The 20,418-nt window shown below is 36.2% G+C and overlaps 1 long non-coding RNA gene across 1 annotated transcript; it reads left to right on the plus strand.

The window, feature by feature from the left end:
* The first annotated feature begins 15,450 nt into the window (after nucleotides 1–15,450).
* LOC112719453 (uncharacterized) lies at nucleotides 15,451–15,855 on the plus strand. The gene is made up of 3 exons (XR_003161759.2): nucleotides 15,451–15,552; nucleotides 15,652–15,700; nucleotides 15,801–15,855. It is a non-coding gene; the product is annotated as an uncharacterized lncRNA (long non-coding RNA).
* Nucleotides 15,856–20,418: the final 4,563 nt, after the last annotated feature.

Genomic DNA, 20,418 nt, shown 5'->3' on the forward strand with positions numbered 1-20,418 from the left:
TTAAACATAAATTCAAATTCAACATAAAAGAGTTCATAAATTAAATTGGGAAAATAAGGAAAGGGAATATTAAACCTGGAATTCAGAAGAAAATTGTAAGTTGGAATAATAATAAATCCTAAATCCTTTAAGAGGAATCCTAATCCCAATCCTAAGAGAGAGGAGAGAACCTCTCTCTCTAAAAACTACATCTAAAATAATAAAAAGTGAATTATGAATAGCATGATTATGAATGGATACAATCCCTCTACTTTATAACCTCTAATCTGAGTTTTCTGGGTCGAAAACTAGGTCGAAAACAGCCCAGAAATTGTTGGAGAAGAAATCTGCCACACTGGTTTTTCGTCACTGCGACGCGGCCGCATGGATCACGCGGTCGCATCACCTAGCGTCAGAGCAACTATGGAATATTATATATCAAATCGAAGCCTCGGACGTTAGCTTTCTAACGCAACTGGAACCGTGTCATTTGGACTTCTGTAGCAAAAGTTATAACCGTTTGAGTGCGAAGAGGTCAGGCTGGACAGTTTTGCAGTTCCTTCAACTTCTTGTATTCCTTCCACTTTTGCATGCTTCCTTTCCATCCTCTAAACCATTCCTACCCTGTAATCCCTGAAATCACTTAACACACATATCAAGGCATCTAATGGTAATAAGAGAGGATTAATAATAAGCAAATATAAGATCAAAGAAGCATGTTTTCAATCATAGCACAAAATCAGGAAGGAAAATGTAAAACATGCGAATTGTATGAATAAGTGAGTAAAGAGTTGATAAAAACCACTCAATTGAGCATAAGATAAACCATAAAATAGTGGTTTATCAACCTCCTTCTGTGCTGAGGAAGCCATAGGATGAATGGTGTTTCTTGCCATGGATTCTGTCTATTGAGGTGACTGAGATGAAAATGAGTGAGAATGAATGCGTATGTGAGTGTGTGATTGAGATTCCTTTGAATGAGGAGGGGTTGCAAGGAGGTATATAGGTGCTAATGCCTCTTCTAGTAGCAACCTTTTTTCTCATAATGAAGAAGAAAAGAGAGAATGGAGGGGAGAGAGAACAGCATAGTGGAGTAGTGGAGAAGAGAGAGATTTTCTTGATTAAGAAATGTCTTTATATTGATGTCAATTTGTATTATAAATAAATATTTATTTGTAATAATTATTATTTATTTAAACTAGTAAATATATTTTTATTGAACCAGCCTTACAGGAATTTGATGGTTCGTAAACTAGATCCGTTGCAGACGTGGAATCCAATGGTCAAAAACTACTTATACTCAACGGGATTCTACCACGTTTCTAGGATTGGGATGATAAGAGGATTTTACCCATTATTGGCTGCTCTGGTGGAAAGATGGAGGCCGGAAACTCATACATTTGTATTCTCGGTGGGTGAGGTTACTTTGACACTGGAAGATGTCGCTCATATATTTGGCCTACCCATTGATGGAGAGCCTGTGAGTGGTTGGACAGATAGTAGTATCGACTTTCAACAGAGCCAGAGTATCACGATATTCAGTTGCGAACCAGTTGTCAGTAGTTCTTCGAAATCTTATATAAAAGTTGGGTTGGGTTCGGCGTATTAGAGACGCAGAGCCATTGGACAGTGAGGAGTCTATTAAGAGATATGTCAGATGTCAAATTTTTTTATTGTTGGGTTCGACCCTATTCACGGATAAGTCAACCGCATATGCCCACGCGAAGTATCTACTGTTGCTTCGCGATTTCAAGTGGATCCATATAGCATGTCTAACACATCTTTATGGGGCATTATGCCGTGCATCACGGTATGATACTAAGGAGATAAATGTCCCTCTTAATCTGTTATTTGTTTGGGCATGAGAGCCACTACCGTGTATTGCACCTGTACCGAGATGGTCCCTTCCACCGGCTGAGATACCGGTTGCCATGAGGTAACAGTTCCTATTTTAGTTCTGTATTATATTGAACCAAAATATTTGATTAACGGTAATCGTTTCTAATTTTTTTAATGAACTATGTTTCAAGTAGAGTCATTCCAAACGGACCACAGTGTGGTTATCGAAGACCACAGTGACTTTTAGGCAGGAAATAGACTACATGGATGAGTTAAATATTTAGGGTTCGTGTTATTCCCGTATTGAAACATTAATATTAGGGTTCTAATTTTCTAATAATATGTGCCAGTTTGTGTGGCAATCGTACGAAGGATTGATCATACCTGACGAGTTACATGGACACCTTGAGGTGTGTGACTCGGTTTCTCCATTATTGTCGTTCGAGTGTGTCGAATGACACCCTATAAACTGAGTGATGTGTCAGTTTGGGTATGCACAAGTACCCCTCCTGTGGTAGCCAGAAGGTGCCCATAATCACACTTCCGTCGCGCAAGATCAACTACCAACACCTTTTTGCTAGTCATTTCGCGCACCTCAAACACCTCATTTCCTCTATCAAACTGGTGCACAACTATATTCCCAGCATGTTGCATATTTGCTTCTATCCGCTATTGTGTAAATACAAAGTAAGTAAATCCAGCATGCTTGTGTTTATGAGTCTCGGCACTCTTCTGCGTAAAAAGTTCATTTAACCAATAATATGTTGCTCGGATGAGCACCAACACAGGTAAGTTTCGGGCACCCTTCAGCACTGAATTAATGCACTCGACAAGGTTCATCGTCATATGGACCCATCGATGTCCCTCGTCAAATGTCAATACCCAATGTCTAAGTCCAATGGCATCGCACCACCGGACATATACCTCGCCTCGCTCTTCCAACCTCTTATAGTTGATGTTGTACTCCTCTACCGTCCTTGAATACCCTATGTTGACAAAAAGTTTTTGCAAGTGCGGGACTTTGAATGCCCTTAAGAAGTTACTACCGATGTGCCTTATGCGAAATATCCACTATGCTCTTAGAGGTTGTCAGTCACCTCCGAAACGATTTACTGCTGCCCGAATTGACTAATGTTGGTATGAGATCATACCCACACCGTCTCTTCTAACATGCATTCACAGATTCCTAAGAAAGAAGTGTCACGCATCAGCTGTCTCCCCCCTCCACCAAGGACACAATGTTCTAGTTCCCATCTTGTATAATAGTAACCAGAAGTGTACCTTTGTATTTTTTGTATAGGTGTGTGCTGTCAACCTGAACTAGAGACTTGCAATTCTTGAACGCTCTAATGCATGGATTGAAACTCTAGAAAATGCGGTGGAGTATTCTGACCCTATCTGCCTCCTCACTCCCGCTGTACAGGGGTCATGTTTCTATTTGAACAATTGAACCAGGCATATTCTGAACCATGACTGAGATCCATCATGGCAAAGCTTGGTAAGAATCCTCCTAACCACCAAAAACTTTGGCTATGGACTTCTGCTTTGTCCACCAAGCCTTTCGGTAACTTATGGTATAGTTAAACCTTGACTGGACTTCCGTAATTATAGATTTCACCTTGATGGATGGGTCGGTCTCGACCAATGGCCTTATAGCATTAGCAACTGTATCCAAGTCCAACTTGGAATAATCATGTGAAATCGTTCTCATTGTGCACGTGTGCCTACCGTTGTATCTGTGTATCTCCCAACAACCCTTTTTCCGTATCAAGCTGGCTCGGATAAGCCAATCGCACCACGCTCTCACGTCTTACATTTTGCATAGAACGTCTATTGCTCAGACTCATACACATTGTAGTCGACTCCTTTAGAGATAGTGTAACTTCTAATTGCTGCGATGACTGACTTTCTAGAATTATATTTCGTTCCAATCCTGAACTCTCCGTCCTCAAGATTAGCAACACCTACAGAAAGTAAAAATCATCATTCATTGATCAATCCAAAATATAAATTAACAAAAGACGTATTATTCACTCATCATGAACCTATGTTTTTATATTCCGGAAATTCCGGTGCATATATGGCATCAAGATCCAAGTTACACCTAAAAGGTGGAATGTTCATCGGTTGACTAACTGAGGGATGAACCACCACATTCTCCGCTGCTACCTCAACTCCTACATCACCATCCTCGTCTTTGTCACCGGCTTCATAAGTGGCTTCGAAGTCCTTTTCGCTGTCACTATTCATTCCTTCGTACATTGCAGCTCTATCATCCTCTATATCAAAATCATTTTGAATCTCATCTGCCTTTACGTTTTCAAACTCAACATACAACTCAATCTGTGGTTGTCGCATCTAAGTTTGTTGGTGAATTTGGAACATATTCTGCATACTCGCTTCGTCAATGATCGGCATAATATCAAACTATATTAGACCACCAAAAACTATTACCAAATTTCAGTATAGAATACTGCTCACTCTCTTCAACATACCATTCTCCATGCTTTGACAGAGACTGTTCTGAAACTCCATGAATGTCATAGTGCATGGAACCACAAACAAAAACATATTCTGACACACAAACCTCACTCCTTCATGAGTATTCCGTATAATCTCACCGTTGCGATACACTACCAAGTTTACAGTACCCTCCATTACACTACCAACATAATTAAAGAAAACTCAAAGAACACTCTTCTTCGCAATGAAAATGGTACCGAGCTTTGTCTTATATAGAGGGGAGCACTTAGCACGCCCCCCCCCCCCACGTGTTGTATCATCAGCCAACCAGACTGAGACACGTGGCAACACACCCCCTACGTGTTGACTCTACACGCCCTCCACGTGTTGCTTCATCAACCAATGAGAGGAAGTCACGTGTAACACGCCCCCCACCTGCTGCAGTTCCAAGCAACCAGACTTCGTCATGTGGCAATCACGCCCCCCACGTGCTGCATGCAACATGCCCCCTGCGTGTTGGAACTTCCATCTAACATGTGTATCAATTTGTAAATACACTCACTACACCTATTTCCAACTAAAACACCAATAATAAATCCATAACCAAATTTTCATCCAATTTTTTTATAAACTATTTGATCACTTAGACCTTTTAAAACAAAATAATAAAATATCAATTTAAACACCAGTATTAAGACACCTTTGTATATTTATTGCCAAAAACATAACTTATAAATAATAAAAAATTATTAATTATATAATATCTTTTAACACCCTAAGTTAAATCATATCCATGAAGGTCTTTAAATAAGGTGCCACACTTGATAGAGATAGAAAATGAACTTAATTGTTATGCAAGGGAGGAGGAAGTGCGCGTGAAGGGGAAAACGAGTAGCACTAAAACGATGGAAGTGAATATAATAAATATGAAATAATAACTTATCCATGAGTATGGTTCAAAATAAAATGCTTAGAGGTAATTATAACAAAGAAACTAATACGTCCTAACTAATTTCGTCGAAGAGGCTCACATACTTGTGTCCCATCCTATCTTTGATCGGGACCCTTCAGTTATTCACGAATCGGGGTACCAGTGGTCTTCCTCCAACACCTTTCCACGCAGTGAAGATCCAGTTCCGTTATGTGGGATGAACTAAGACTCGACGGGGTGCCGAGGTGGGTGAATAGGGTACATATTCCACCTTTGGACTTTCGCAAGGATTCGACTCCTCCTCTGGATCCTCCTCTATGGTGTCTTCCTCCTGGTCAGGGTTGTCGGATTCTTCTTCCTCCGTCTTGGAATCTGATTCGAGATGCACCACTTCGGATGACCGTTTCTTGAATGCTGAAGCATTCTTATCTAGAAAGGTTACGACGGGCAGCTAGGATTCTTTCTCCACGAACTCTCGACCTAAGTAGACAATTTGGAGCACGGTAGTAGTGGTCGTAACTACCCACGCGTGCTTCGAGGAGTCATACTCAGAAGTTACCTTCGGGGGACACTGCGTCGTCTCTATCCGCCGTGCCATGTTCCTCTGGAGACAGTATGTAAAAAGAAAAAGGATGAGAACCTAAGGTCTCAGTAAGAGTGCTATGCAACACCTCCATGCCTATCTCCAGCCCACGTGCGGAATTTTAAAAAAAGTCGTACGATATGGCATGTAATATGATTCTTTCTTGTAAAGCACATAGGTAAAAAGAAAAGCACATAGGAAAAATAGAAGAATAGTAACATATGAAACGTCGACATGTTCATAAATAAATCTTTAGAAAAAAAACATCATCATGATCAAACTTTGCCTTATACTTTCTCTTTTCCTTAACTTATAACTTTTATGAAAGGTATTGAGCTCAAACCGGTATAAATGAGAGTTTCCTTCCCTTAACGAAGGTTCTTATCTCAAATGTCTTGGCGATCACCTTCCCTTACCGAAAGATCATCTTGATCGATCACCCTCCCTTACCGAGGGATCATCTCGATATCTTGTCTTTGGGGGTCCCCTTCCCTTACCGAAGGATCATTCCCCCAGTTCAATTTACAATCAAGGTTATTTAGACATACACAAGAAAATAATTATATCAACAAAGATATCTTATTATATAAAATTGATGGGAGTCATCTTTCCTTACCGAAGGTTCCCAAAAGTTTGCCGATCATCTTCTCTTACCGAAGAATCACATCAATTCGATCACATTCCCTTACCGAAGGATCATCTTGATTATCTTATTTTTGGGGGGTCACCTTCTCTTACTGAAAGATCACTTCCTCAGTTTAATTTACAATTAGGGTTGTTTAGGCACACACAAGAAGAGATTTATATGTGAATAGATCATGTAAAAATAGATCATGCAAGAGGTAGGACATATACCATGATAAAATGAGCATGTTAAATAATGATATTATAAGAAAGTAAGTACTCTTGGTCCTAGAGGGATATTAATAATATAGTGTATAAAATATCACATAAGTGTTCATTTATTAAAAAATAGGATATTTTAAATTGTTGAATAGTTATAAGGGGCATATACTCTTAACTCAAAGAAATATTATTAATCCAATGGTTTAAAAGTTAATATAATTCCATGTAATAAAATAGGGGATATTAATTAGCTGAATAAGACAATTATAAAAAAACATGTACTCTTGACCCTTAGAAGATGTTAGTAATATAATGTATAAAATATAATCTAAGTGCACATAGTAAGAATGGGGTATATTAAATACTAAAATAAAATATTATAAGGAAACATATACCTTTTACTTTAAATTTTAAAGAGTAGTGATAACATAATGATATAAGAGGTCATTTAGTTACACATAATAGAATAGGGTACATTAAATAAGACATAAAAAAATATGTACTCTTAATATTAAAGGGATAATAATAATATAATGGAATAAAAGGTCATGTAGATTCACATAGTAAAAATTATGGTGATTAAATAAAATATTATAAAGGGGTATGTACTCTCAACGTCAAAGGAATAATAGTATAATGGTATAAAAGGTCATGTAAATGCACATAGAAAATATGGGATATAGATCAAGGGGGCATGTGTGATATAATAGATAATCATGATTAATGTGGATGAAAGATAAGTAAGAGATCATTAATGTCATAAGACACATGAAAGATGGTAGCCATGCATGGATGGAAAGAAAATAAATTAGAGCATACTACATGCCAACATAAAAGTAAGAAGAGCATAATTCCCTACCCTTTTTCTAACCCCTCTTTTATTACCTATGAGCTTGCCTCTTGTGTTTGCACACGGAATATTTGCGTAGAGGGAGAAGGAGAATGATTAGTGTTTGAGAGGAGTGATCTTCTACCTATGGGTGTATCCATATTTATATACTTTCAGTGGTAAGGTGGTTGGGATAATTTTAAATTCAAAAGAAGGGCGGTAATTTAAAATTCTAAACCCATCTCCTAACTGACTTTCAAAATTCGAATTTGATTTTGTTTCTAGAAAGGGTGAAGGGAGGTTGTTAGAATCTTATTATCAATTATTATGTATTCTCAAAAATAGTTTTATTATTATTATTATTATTATTATTATTATTATTATTATTATTATTATTATTATTATTATTTGTAATAATATTAATATTTACTGATGGCTATTTATTTATTTATTTTATATTTGAAATATTAAATATATTATTTATTTTAATATGATTCATTTAAACCCTAATTAAATAAATTGAATCTCTACATCTCTTAATTGGTAGTTTTAATGATTTAATATCCGATCTAATTTTCAAAATGTTGTTTACATGAGATTATGAGATTTTATTCAATAATGTACTTTTAATTTATATATTTTTAAGATTTATATTAAATTATATTTATGTTTCTATATGTTTATTCATAATTTTATATATTACGTTAGAGGATAAAATCTACTTTTTGTTTTTAATATTTTTGAAAAATTTAAAAAATAATTCTTTACATTTAATTTGTTTTAATTTTATTCCTAATATTTTTTATAAATCTTAGTTCTACCATTATTAAAAAAATTTGGTCAACCATTATTCATTTTTTTTTCAATTTTATTCCTAAATTTCAACATTAATTCCTCATAACCATCTATCATCATCAGTACGGCATCATTAATTCCTCATCACTGTCTCTCTTCATCACCACCAATCCCAACCATATCATTCACTGTTACTATCATCCCTATCACTATTACTGTTGTTGTCACTGTCACCACTACTATCTCATATTATCCCTTCAAACTCCTCATATCTTATACTATTCCACTGTTGATAGGTTTCCAACTCAAATAGGTCTCCAAATCAAGAAAGAGAAGTGGCTTATAGCCACGTGAAGGAAAAAGAAAGGGAGTAAGAGTGTGCGATCAAAAAGAAAGAAAAGAAAAACAGAGACTAAGGAGAGGAAAAGAGATTAACGATGAAAAGAAGAAAAAAGAAAAAATGGCAATTCTAATGTGCTCTTATTGAATTGGTAAAGTTGCTCTATTTCTTATAAAAATTTAGTATGTTGCTTCTGTTGTGAAGATGAACATTAGGATATGACTTGCTAGTTGTATTGCCTTCACTTTTATCTTATTTGAGATACTTATTTTGTGGAGGGTTTATGTTAATTTTATCCGTTTTGATGATGTATTTTATTGATTGTTGAGAATATTCTAGTGTTACTAAGAAGATTGATTGTGTACTCGTTATTTTGATAGTGAAATATTTTACTGGATTAGATCCTGTGAGTTTTTTTGTCCCTTTTTTAGGAGTTTTTTAATAATAAAAATTCTAGTATTTGATTATTTAATTTCTATCATTATATTTGCTGCTTGAAGTATCTTTGAGGTTGCCTATTTAATTGTACAGGTTGTGAAAAAAATTATTTTAGTACTTCTGCTGTTAGATAGATTCTTGTTTGAATCTTAGTATTTCCCAACATCCACTATAGTCCCAGTCCCACCCCACTTGAACCATTATCCGCACCCCCACCCTTGCTGCAACATCATAAATCCTTTCACTCCATCTCTAAAACCTAACCTACCAGACTACCACCCCATCCATTTTGTCGCCACCACCCCTCTGCTATCACTTTTTAGTCATCACCACCCCTCCATAAACTCATCCCGCTCTAAAAATGATCTCTCACCAATAAAAATAACAAAAATATCAACAATAATTCACACTAATTTTAACAATAGATTAGACAATAAAAATAAAATCAGAGATGGATAGTGAACAAATCAACAACATGCAAAATAATGGAAGAGGTTGTCGCAATGACAAATGATGAAGAAAGAAAAATTGGCATAGAGAATGGCTAATAGGGCAGATAAAAGGATGGATAATGATGTATTGAGAGATAAAAAAAGCTGAGAAGATTGCAAGGGCAGCAAATGATGGAGGAAGTAGATACGACGACAATGCATGGTGGATGAAGAAAAGCAAAGGAGGAGATGACGATGGCCTGGTACTTTGTTGTTGTGTATGATGATTGATGAGTATGGGTGTGGGGTTTGGAAAGAAGAAAGAAGGATTGGAAGAGTGAAAGGAAAGGTTTTGGAACATAGGTGATAATAAAGAATAATTTTAAGGATAAAACGGAAAAAAAAATACTAATTATTGAATATTAAAAAATTAACTGTAATAATAAAATTAAAACTTGTCAAAATTATCAGAGACAAAATTAAAATCAATTAGATGTTTAGAATATTTTTTAATTTTTTTAAATATTATAGATAAAAAATAGATTTATCTATTATTTTATTAGAATTTAGTTATTTTAGTTAATACAACTGAACCAATTTACTTTTATATTAATTAACCAGTGATTAGAATAGATTGATGATTCGTTCAAGGGACTAATTGGTTTGGCTATTTTTATTTTTTGTTTTCAATGAAAATGAAATATAAAAATATATTTGGTTGAGTATTTTAACATTATTTATAGCGAAAATATATTTAAAAGGAGTATAAAATTGAAAATAATATTTTTTATTTTCATCTTTTTCAATTAAAAATGAAAATATTTTTAATCTAAAACACGGTATTTTTAATTGAGGATTCTGTGATTTACTAAGTTCGATCCTTCACTTCTCTCTTTATATTTCACACACGAGAATTAAATTCTTACTCACGTATTATGAAAAACAGTAAAATACAAAGCGAGCTCATCCGATTCTTTTTCCACTTTTTTTTTCAGTGGTTCTTCCAATGGTTCTTCTAGTTTCAGTAGCTCTCTTCCATTCTCTTTTATTAGTTTTTTTATTCTCTCCCTTTCATTTAAAAGTAAAAAATCAGGTTTTTTTTTTACATGAAAATAAAATGAGTGATATACCTTAACATTGTAATTTTTGGTGTTTTTTAAAATTGTGAAAAATATACAAACAAGAGGGTCCGATTTCTGTACTTCAAATTTTTAATTTTTTTAACACAAATTGGACGGTCCAATTTCTGTACCTCTACAAATTGAACCGTCCGATTTCTGTACCTCTAACAAATTAGACCGTCCGATTTCTACTTTTCTAATTAAACGATTTTACATTTGAGAATAACACCCAAAAAATTCACATTAAAAAAAAAACACCATTGCCACTCCAATATAAAAAAAAAAGTTCAAAAAGATCTCTTTCAAGCTTTCTTTTGCTATTTGGATAAAAATTTCCGACTTTTTGTTAACTAGATTTTAACATGGTGTCAAATTTGAGTTTTAAAATCATCTCTGCTCGCATTGACAATTTGTCCTCTACTAGTTGCTTACTTGCCCGTTGCTGTTAACTTTTTTTTATTGATTTTTCTATTATCATTCTTCTATTCAAAAGTAAAAGAGCTCTTTAAAACTTTGTTTTTATATGCTCGAAAATTCTTACTATTTTATTTTTATAAATTAGATTTAAATATTAAATGGTGTGAAATTTAAGCTTTAATTTTTTCTGTTATATTAACTTTTTTTTTTAATTTCAAGCTCATTTCCGTCTTTATCTTCCTATCTTCATTGTTTTTTTTGTGAGGATGTATTTTTCAATTTCATAAAAATATTATATTTTTTTGTGTTTTGACTATTTTTTTGTCGGTGCATCTTTTTGTGTTTCTTATTTAATTCAAAATCCATAAAAGAAAAGAATATTTACAACAAAAAGTGAATTCGACAATAATTACCAAAAAAACATAAAGATTTATTTATATTTGTGTTTGTATTTGTATTTAATATGAAGATTCATGTGTATTCTACTTGTTCATACCCTGGCCCAATGCCAAATCCCAGATCCAAATAAGATAAAAAGGTCCAATCCACAAGATTGGTCTTCCCCCATAACTGACCTCCTCGCAAGAGGTCGGGTTCGACACAGATTCTGCCACAAGGAAGTCGGAAACGAAGGTTAGTGATAAACCACTATTTCATGGTTTATCTTGTGCTCAATTGAGTGGATTTTATCAACTCTTTACCCACTTATTCATACTATTTGCATGGTTTTATATTTGCCTTCCTAATTATGTGCTTTGATTGAAAACATGCTTCTTTGACCTTAAGTTCCCTATGTTTAATCCTCTCTTATTACCATTAGATGCCTTGATATGTGTGTTAAGTGATTTCAGGGATTACAGGGCAGGAATGGTTTAGAGGATGGAAAGGAAGCATGCAAAAGTGGAAGGAATACAAGAAGTTGAAGGAACTGCAAAGCTGTCCAGCCTGACCTCTTCGCACTCAAACAGTTATAACTTTTGCTACAGAGATCCAAATGCCGCGGTTCCAGTTGCGTTGGAAAGCTAACGTCTGGGGTTTCGATTTGATATATAATATGCCATAGTTGCCCTGACACTAAGCAACGCGACCGCGTGCTCCATGCGGCCGCGTCGCAATGACGAAAAACCAGCGTGGCAGATTTCTTCTCCAGCGATTTCTGGGCTGTTTCTGACCCAGTTTTCGGCCCAGAAAACTCAAATTAGAGGCTATAAAGTAGAGGAATTGTATCCATTCAAGATGATGTTCTCATAATTCATAATTTTAGTTTTAGATGTAGTTTTTAGAGAGAGAGGTTCTCTCCTCTCTCTTAGGATTAGGATTAGGATTAGAATTTATTTTAGGATTAGGATTTATTATCACTTCAAGATTATTTCATCTTCAATTACAGGTTCAATTTTTCTTTTATTTATTTTCTCAATTTAATTTTTGGATTTCTATGTTCAACTCAACTTCTTTATTTGGCTATAACTGTCCATGTTACATTTGATTGAGTTATTAATTTATGATTTTGAGGTATTTCAGATTGATAATTGCTGTCTTTTATTTATATAAATAATTTGGATTTTCCTGTTACCCTTTTGGCTTTGGTTGAGTAATTGGTGACACTTGAGCTGTCAAATAAAGCAGTGGTTGAAATTGGGAGTTGCTAATTAATTTGAGTTCCAATAACTCTAGCCTTTCCAAAGAAAAGACTAGGACTTTAGGTATCAAATTAATTAGTCCACTTGACCTTCCTTTGTTTAGTAAAGGTTAACTAAGTGGGATTAAAATCCAATTCTCATCACAATTGATAAGAATAGGACTTCCAGTTCTTATACCTTGCCAAGAGTTTATTTTACAGTTATTTATTTATTTTTATTGCTTTGAAAATATACCTGTGCCCATTGCTCAAATTACAAAAACCCCAATTTTACCTTTTTCATAGCCAATAATAAGAACATACCTCCCTGCAATTCCTTGAGAAGACGACCCGAGGTTTAAATACTCGGTTATCAATTTTAAAGGGGTTTGTTACTTGTGACAACCAAAACGTTTGCACGAAGGGATTTCTGTTAGTTTAGAATCTATATCTACATCGCGACTATTTTTATAAAATTCTTTACTAGCAAAATTCCTAACGTCAGTTAGCTGGCAGATAACACTTATTCAAATAAGTAACTGCCCTAAAATCTCTCAACTCACTTCCAGGAGTCATATCTTGACTTCCCTAAGATAAAGAAATGGTTATCCTTCTTAAAAGATGGAACCACTCCAACAGTAGTTATGGGTTCACCACTATAAATACACTGACACCCCTCAGGTATCTCTAAGTTCTCATACTCTAAAAACTTGATTTGACCCTTGCTGACTTAGGCATCGGAGTGTCTTTGCAGGTACCACCCTCCATTCTTTCTCACACACAAGTCGAAAGGAAGCTCCCAGGCATGAACCCCGCACAAAGGTTTCTTCCACCAAACGATTGGGCCAACCTAACAAGTCCAGCCCATTAATCTCCGGTTACCTACCGTAACATTAGCGCCATTGCCGGGGACCTAAGATATCAACCAGTAATGGCGGACAAGTCACCTGATGATGGCCACTCAACGTCTGATTCTGAACAAGAGAATCTGGACACTAGGAACAACAACGCGAACGTAGCCCCTCACCAAGAGGTGAACAACCAGCACAGAGAAGATACCTCTGGGTTAAAAGACTCAAAGGCAAACTCTTCTGAAGGACGCGAATCAGGAAGAGAAGGATAGCCCTATGTGGCCGACTTCATGGGATTGTTCCACGGCCACCAAGGGCGTCTGGAACAGCTGGAGCAGGAGTTAGAGCAACAGCGAGAGGCAGAAAAGAATTTGAGGAATGAGATAGAGCGACGAAAAGAGTTAGAAGAAAAACTCTTAAGACTGGAGTCCTCCCTCAAAAGTCGAAGCTCCCGTAGCGACTGAGAAGACTCTCCCTTGGTAAGAGTAGACCCGTTCAGTGAGGACATCATGAGGGCAAAAGTTCTAAGGAACTTTAAAAGCCCTGATATGGACCTCTACGATGGAACCACTGATCCAAAGCATCATTTGAGCAATTTCAAAAGTCGGATGTATCTAGCCGACGCCTCTGATGCCACTCACTGCAAGGTTTTTCCCACAACCTTGACCAAAGCAGCGATGAAGTGGTTCGATAGTCTTCCCCCGAGGCCGGTCACCAGCTTTGACGACCTCTCGCGAAAGTTTCTGCTGCGATTCTCTATCCATAAGGACAGAGTAAAGCACGCGCCGAGTCGTAGAGCCTTTGAGGGATTATATGGAAAGGTTCAATAAAGCGTGTTTGGAGATTCAAGACATGCCCATGGAGGTAGTAATTATGAGCCTAGTAAATGGATTTCGAGAAGGTCCCTTCTCCCAGTCCATATCAAAAAGACACCCAACCTCCCTAAGTGATGTACAGGAAAGAGCCGAGAAGTACATCAACATGGAGGAAAATGCCAGACTTCGAGAACCGACACTACTAGAAAACTAGTTATTACAAATGGATATTTCCGACGGATTTTATCCCACGGAAATACAGATGGAAATTCAGAGGAATTTTTTGTCAGTAAACAAAAAAATGAATTAGCATAAATTAGAGACGGAAAAGAAAATCCGTCGATAATTTCATCGAAAAAATTAATTTTTTTTAAATTATTCCGTCGAAAGAGGTGAAAATAAGGGTATGAAAATCACGTTCTCCTCGACGGTGACTTCATTTTACAAAACACCCTATCCTTCATTGACGCCGCTTCTCACCGATTCTCACCGATTCGCTCCTAATCCTTCATCATCGGCACCTTTCGCCCCTTCACCGCCGTTCCCGAAGCTACATCACACCCCTTCCCTAATCTTTCCGTCACATCCCTTCTCCAATCTCTCTCTTTCAGTTTCGATGTCGATAACTTTCGCTACCTTCTCCATGTCATTTTCTGTTGCTGCTCGCTAAAGCTCGTCAGCGTCGTCGCCGCCGCTTCTACCTCTTCTTCTCATCGCCGTTGGTTTAGGTAGGTTCCGTCATTCCTTCAGATTACATTGATTTTCTTGCAATTATATCTGTTCTATTCTCAAAACAAATTTAGGGTTTTATTACAGTGACAGATATGGCAAGCTTTTTGTGAACGAACTTCCTTCATTCTTCTCTTCTTTGTTTCTTTCCTATGACTGTGTAACTCTTTCTAGTTTCTGCCATTTATTCAATACATAATTTCAGAGATATATATAATTCAAAAAGTAATTATTTTCTTGCTTGGATGGATTCTACTTGATCTTATTGTCTCCATAGTTATTTGAAGGGTTGAAACTTTTTTTCTCTCTAACATTCTTCTTTGGCTGAGTAGCATGACAAGGATTTCATAGAGTTAAGTTTACAATATAGTACACTATTAACAAATATAGTGGCAAGATGCGTTTGAATTATGAAGTAGTAACTTCAAATTGTTTGTAGGTGGTGGGATTGTGTTGCATTGCCAGATGATATTGATTCTTCAGATGAAGATTCATTCAGGATGCAAATAAAAGAATTGGCATTCAAGGTGAGAGTTCTTTAGATGTATGATTGTGCATGACACAAAATTATGTTTTTGCTGATTTGATGCCATACCTGATTTTTTGCTTATTGATTAATATTTCAGTCTCTCCAACTTCTTAAGAAAGCTATATTTGACAAAGAGTGTGAGCCATGTATCCTTACAAATTCTTTAATTGATACACTCATTCATGCGTATGATGAAGACTATTTCATCATGTGGAGACTTATCTTGAATTCCTTGACAATTTCTAGTATTCTCCCTTGATATCTATGGACACATCATTGGCATGTTTGAACAGAATAATCTGTAAGAGTTTTTTGTATTGTGCTTTTATATTTTCCAATGATTTGGTTGTAGCTTCTTCCGTGGAGGATTACTTTTTATACATTGATGATCTGAAAAATCCTGATAAGGTTAGAATTTTGTTCAAATTACTTTTCTACTTTATCTCCAAAGAAAGAAACTATTTTGACTCGATTCCTTTTCTCGTCATTGTTAATAGTAGGAAGAAGCTGAGAAAATTACACAACCAAATTTATATGCTCTTGGTGAAGACTATTTTGTTTATTGCCAAGGTAATGAATGAATCACAGTTAGTGTTAGCCTACTGGTTATTGAAATTATGCAGTTTTATTTGTAATTATACCTGAATCCTTTTAAATTTTGCTGTAGGAACTGCTTTTTTTCCTTTGCAAAGCTGCATGAACCATTCTTGTGGTCCTCATGCCAAAGCCTTCAAGAGAGATGAGATACGTTTCGAACTGAGTCAATCGGTACCTGGTTTAATTTTATTCTGCAAAGATATGACTATCTTTGTAGTCCTAATCTTTTTGTATGCAGGATAGGGATGGCCAAGCAACCATAATCACAGTAAGGCCGATTTGAAAAGGAGAAGAGGTTGGTTTGTAACTTTTTACCATTATCTACAATTTACCAAGAATTCTTCCAAACTAAATGATTTTACTGAGGAATTTGGTTTTAAAGCGCATAAGGAATCTTGTGATTTTTTCACCAATGTGCCACCTTTTTCAAAACTAATTGCCAAAATATCACTCTTTTGAAACTAATTACTCAAGTGTCACCTTGAATATTACTATGAACAATCATAATTAAAAATGAAATAGCAAATTAGTTGTGACTGTGGTAAAAAGATGGCATCTGAGTAATTAGTTACAAAAAGATGACATTTTGATAATAACGTTCGGAAAAGGTGAGACTTTGGTAAAAAGGCCAAATCTCACCATACTATATAATATTTCCAAATATATAGATAACTATTAACATTTAGTATTTTGATAGCAACAGGTTTCAACATGTATGTTGATTGGAGAATGGCTATGGTAGCTTGGGCTGTGAAGCCTTGCCACTTCATAGGCGGTCTCATTCAAGCAAAGTCTGCCAAAGGCTTTTCAGGTGACTATGCTGCTTTCGATTTTGAGCTTGTTGCTCTTCCATCTGAGTCTTTCGCCAATATAAGACTATAGCGTCATTTTGCCATGAAGAACATGTAATCATGAAAGCAAAGACATCTCAGAAAATTCCAATGAGAAAGTACAGGTTGGTTTCAGTGCTATTGATTTTGATCATGACTCCACATTTTCCCATTTTTTCATAAATGAATGCTTCTGTTTAGTGCTGCCTGGTGGACGAAATTGTGATCTATTGTCTTTGTACTTGTATGAAATTTAATAATTGGCTCTATTTGAATTCACAACTCCGTTCAACTAACCAGCAAGTGTACTGGGTCGTCCAAGTAATAAACCTTACGTGAGTAAGGGTCGATCCCACAGAGATTGTTGGTATGAAGCAAGCTATGGTCACCTTGTAAATCTCAGTTAGGCAGATTAAATTGGTTTATGGTTTCGAAAATTAATAATAAAAAGAAAATAAAAAGGGATAGAAATACTTATGTAAATCAATAGTGGGAATTTCAGATAGGTGTATGGAGATGCTGTGTTCCTCTTGAAACTCTACTTCACTACTCACTCTTCCTTCAATCCTTCTTACTCCTTTCCATGGCAAGCTGTATGTAGGGCATCACTATCATCAATGGCTACTTTTGATCCTCTCGGGAAAATGGTCCTATGCGCTGTCACTGCACGGCTAATTGTCTGGAGGCATCACCCTTGGTTGATAGCTACATCCCATCCTCTCAGTAAAAATGGTCCAAATACTCTGTCACAGCACGGCTAATCATTTGTCGGTTCTCAATCAGGTTGGAATAGAATCCATTTATTCTTTTGCATTTGTCACTAACGCCCAGCCTTCAGGAGTTTGAAGCTCGTCACAGTCATTCAATACCGGAATCCTACTCGGAATACCACAGACAAGGTTAGACTTTCCGGATTCCCAAGATCCTACTCGGAATACCACAGACAAGGTTAGACTTTCCGGATCCTCATGAATGCCGCCATCTATCTAGCTTATACCATGAAGATTCTGTTGGAGAATCTAAGAGATATGCGCCCGGCCTAAGGTAGAACGGAAGTGGTTGTCAATCACGCGCGTTCATAGGTGAGAATGATGATGAGTGTCACGGATCATCACATTCATCAAAGTGTTGTGTAACGTATATCTTGGAATAAGAATAAGAGAGAATTGAATAAAAAGTAATAATAATTGTATTGAAACTTGAGGTACAGCAGAGCTCCACACCCTTAATCTATGGTGTGCAGAAACTCCACCGTTGAAAATACATAAGTAAAAGGTTCAGGCATGGCCGAATGGCCAGCCCCCTAAAACGTGATCAATAGCCTCTTAGGATGAAGAATAAAACAAAACTGAGACCAAAGATGTCTAATACAATAGTTAAATGTTCTATTTATAATAAACTAGCTCCTAGGGTTTACATGAGTAAGTAATTGATGCATAAATCCACTTCCGGGGCCCACTTGGTGTATGCTTGGGCTGAGCTTGATCAATCCACGAGCTGAGGCTTCTCTTGGAGTTGAACTCCGAGTTATGACGTGTTTTGGGCGTTCAACTCCGGATCATGACGTTTTTCTGGCGTTTAACTCCAGACAGCAGCATGTACTTGGCGTTCAACGCCAGGTTACGTCGTCAATTTCCGAATGAAGTATGGACTATTATATATTGCTGGAAAGCTCTGGATGTCTACTTTCCAACGCCGTTGAGAGAGCGCCATTTAGAGTTTTGTAGCTCCAGAAAATCTATTTTGAGTGCAGGGAGGTCAGATTCCAACAGCATCAGCAGTCCTTTTGTCAGCCTTTTTCAGAGTGCTGCTCAAGTCCCTCAATTTCAGCCAGAAATTACCTGAAATTACAGAAAAATACACAAACTCATAGTAAAGTCCAGAAATGTGAATTTAACATAAAAACTAATGAAAACATCCCTAAAAGTAGCTTGAATTTACTAAAAACTACCTAAAAACAATGCCAAAAAGCGTATAAATTATCCGCTCATCACAACACCAAACTTAAATTGTTGCTTGTCCCCAAGCAACTGAAAATCAAATAGGATAAAAAGAAGAGAATATACTATAAATTCCAGAATATCAATGAATATTAATTATAATTAGATGAGCGGGACTTGTAGCTTTTTGCTTCTGAACAGTTTTGGCATCTCACTTTTTCCTTTGTAGTTTAGAGTGATTGGCGTCTCTTAGGAACTTAGAATTTTGGATAGTGTTATTGAGTTTCCTAGTTAAGCATGTTGATTCTTGAACACAGCTACTTATGAGTCTTGGCTGTGGCCCTAAGCACTTTGTTTTCCAGTATTACCACCGGATACATAAATGCCACAGACACATGACTGGGTGAACCTTTTCAGATTGTGACTCAGCTTTACTAGAGTCCCCAGTTAGAGGTGTCTAGAGCTCTTAAGCACACTCCTTTTGCTTTGGATCATGACTTTAACCACTTAGTCTCAAGCTTTTTACTTGGACCTTCATGACACAAGCACATGGTTAGGGACAGCTTGATTTAGCCGCTTAGGCCTGGATTTAATTTCCTTGGGCCCTCCTATCCATTGATGCTCAAAGCCTTGGATCCTTTTTACCCTTGCCTTTTGGTTTTAAGGGCTATTGGCTTTTTCTGCTTGCTTTTTCTTTTTCTTTCTATAGTTTTTTCTTTTTCGCCATTTTTTTTCGCAAGCTTCTTCTTGTTCACTGCTTTTTCTTGCTTCAAGAATCAATTTCATGATTTTTCAGATCCTCAATAACATTTCTCTTTGTTCATCATTCTTTCAAGAGTGAACAATTTTAACATTCATAAACAACAAGATCAAAAGACATATGCACTGTTCAAGCATTCATTCAGAAAACAAAAGTATTGTCACCACATCAATATATTTAAAATGAATTCAAGGATAAATTTGAAATTCATGTACTTCTTGTTCTTTTGAATTAAAACATTTTTCATTTAAGAGAGGTGAAGGATTAATGGATTTTATTCATAGCTTTAAGGCATGGTTACATACTAATGATCATGAAGTAAAGACACAAAACATAGATAAACACAATATTAAAAACCAAAAACAGAAAGAAATAAAGAACAAGGAATGAATCCACCTTTAGTGGCGTCTTCTTCTTGAAGGTCCAACAATGTCCTTAAGCTCTTCTATGTCCCTTCCTTGCCTTTGTTGCTCCTCCCTCATTGCTCTTTGATCTTCTCTTATTTCTTGGAGAATGATGGAGTGCTCATGATGTTCCACCCTTAATTGTTCAACATTGTGGCTCAAATCTTCTAAGGAAGTGTTGAGTTGTTCCCAATAGTTGTTTGGAGGAAAGTGCATCCCTTGAGGCATCTCAGGGATTTCTTGATGATGAGCTTCCTCATGCATCTCTTGAGAACCGTGAAGGGTCTCTCTTGCTTGCTCCATCCTCTTCTTGGTGATGGACTTATCCTCTTC

Source organism: Arachis hypogaea, chromosome 2 (assembly GCF_003086295.3).
Source record: "Arachis hypogaea cultivar Tifrunner chromosome 2, arahy.Tifrunner.gnm2.J5K5, whole genome shotgun sequence".
Classification (NCBI taxonomy): Eukaryota; Viridiplantae; Streptophyta; class Magnoliopsida; order Fabales; family Fabaceae; genus Arachis; species Arachis hypogaea.